Raw genomic sequence first — 2,298 nt, 5'->3', positions numbered from 1 at the left:
GGAAATACTGTTGGGGGATAACTGCATTCATGCTTGCACAAGGAGATGGAACACACTGTCCCACAGTCTAAAAATCAGAGAATACCACTCCCCAACAATGATGAGGGAGGCCTTGGCAAGAGTACCAATCTATAAACAGTCAACGCAAAATTTGTAGGCCAACTGAATCGGCCTAAAGTTTAGTCCTCCATTGCTTTTAGGACTGCTGGAAGGGGTCAAAGAAGAAGAAGAGCACAGGCAATGGGAGGAAGTAGAGAGAAAAGCAGGGTTTCATGACCAAGAAGAGGACATCACCTCAAAAGCCTGGGATGTTAGAGAGGCAGTCAAAGCAATCAAAGATGATGAGCCAGATTAGTTGCTCAGAGGATGAGCAACACATTTAGCAGGGGGGTGATGATGAGCCCCAAAAATGGGTAACTTATTGGGCTCATTTTTCCTGTTATTCTCGTTTAATCCACCATTCTTCATAGTTTATGCATGCTCTTGAGTATATTTATGTTAATTGAATGAATGAGGATAGTCACTTGACCATGAAGTCTAATACGTGCTTATTGCAGATTTTTGGACATATTTTGGACCAAGGTCAAGCATTTATGAGCCAGTTGACAGCCAAATACGAGGGAACAAGGCTAAGGATTAGTAGGAAGGGTGTCTCCTGCACTAAATGGCCCCTTCCTTGAGTTCCCCACCATCATCTCGGAGTTCAGAAGCCCACCAAAGATGATTCCAAGGGCAGCCAAGTAGCTTTTGTGAAGTGGCTGATTACTTGCAGTTTTGAGTAGCCAAACTCGTCGAGTTAAGGAGGGTTGTTGGAGGTCCTCGTGGTGCATAAGTAGGAAGGATTCAAGCCTTGGTAGTTTAGCTCTTGAACAGTTGTTTTCGCACTTTGGTGTTGCTCTGCCTTTCAGCTCATTTTTGAGCTTTTGCTGTAAACATTTTTGTGACATGGTTATTTTTTGAGTAATGGAGATAAATTTCACTTTGCACCAGATCTGACGTTTTCTTAGGAGGTTGTAGCTCTTGGGGTTGGGCCCAACCCAAGTGCCAGTACCTCCTTTGTGTACTATTATGTGTTTTCTTTGCATTCATAGAATAATTTCTGCTATTTAGGTTAAGATCTTGCTTTGTTACTTAGGTTGCTTTTGATGATTAAAATAGATTTTCATGCTTCAGGTTGATTTGACAGTTTGAATATATAAAAGTTATTCAAAAAAGGCCATCAGGCAACCCTTGATCTAACCTCTCCCTGCTTGGAACCATGAGCTAAGACCAAGGCATACTTGCTGCCACAAAAACATTGTTTTGCCTTTCAATGCAATTACAAGTGTTGGATTTTTTAGATGGAAAAGTGATACCAGTTGTGCTTGCATATTTTGATCTATTCTTGCTTAGATTTCCATAGTTCTCTTGCATGATTTCATGTGCATAGCTTGTTGTTCATCATGATTATGGTTTGTAGGTCAGATTAGGTCAAAGTAGAGAGATCTCTGATTTTTTCAGTATTTCTTTGATTAGTTTTGAGAGATAGTGTGCAGATCACCTGTAATCCATCCCTGCCTATCCTTCCTTCCTCACAAAACCTGTTTCAACCCCAAATTCTAGATTCCTTCCCTTCATTTGCCACACTTTGCCAGTTTGACCTAATTTCTTCATTTTTGTGCAACATTGCTCCCTCCATCCCTGAACAAATACAACCATCTTCATCACTCCTTAGTCTCATTTACCAGGTCTTACACCTCTTCACAGCCTCATCCATCCTCCATTTCCACTTTCCCACCGTTTTTCCTCCATCAACCCTAAAAAATCTTCTCTCGGCTCTTCCTGTAGAACATCCTATAGAACATCTTGTAAAACCCCTACAAACTTCCTGTAGAAGATCACGTGAGTAGTTTCTCGAGATATGATCGCTGTGAAACTCTTTGGAAAGGTGCTAGGGACCCCTTAGGCCTTCTTCTCACCTTCCCAACCTACTGCAAATGCCCACTCCATTTCCTTTCGCCAATGAACCCCTACACAGTTAAACATAGTTAAATCGCATGCATAATAATCCTGCAAAATTACTCAAAAATACAAAAAGATGCATTTTCTATATTTTCCTTCAGAAGTAGCTTAGTCACATGCATTTCACTGTTCCAAGAGTCAATGGCATCCATTTCTACAACTTTCATCTCTTTTCTTGCACCAGTAGGGCTAGTCGGTAAAGCTAGGGTTTGCTAGGGTTTGCGTTTCCTTTCAGCTTTCAGCTTCTTTCTGCAACTAGATTAGCCTCCTTTGAGTTAGCTTTCGTAAATCATAGTT

Source organism: Pinus tabuliformis, chromosome 6 (assembly GCF_031772625.1).
Source record: "Pinus tabuliformis cultivar Carrire ecotype Pingquan chromosome 6, CPIR1, whole genome shotgun sequence".
Lineage (NCBI taxonomy): Eukaryota > Viridiplantae > Streptophyta > Pinopsida > Pinales > Pinaceae > Pinus > Pinus tabuliformis.
This window is presented reverse-complemented; position numbering follows the sequence as displayed.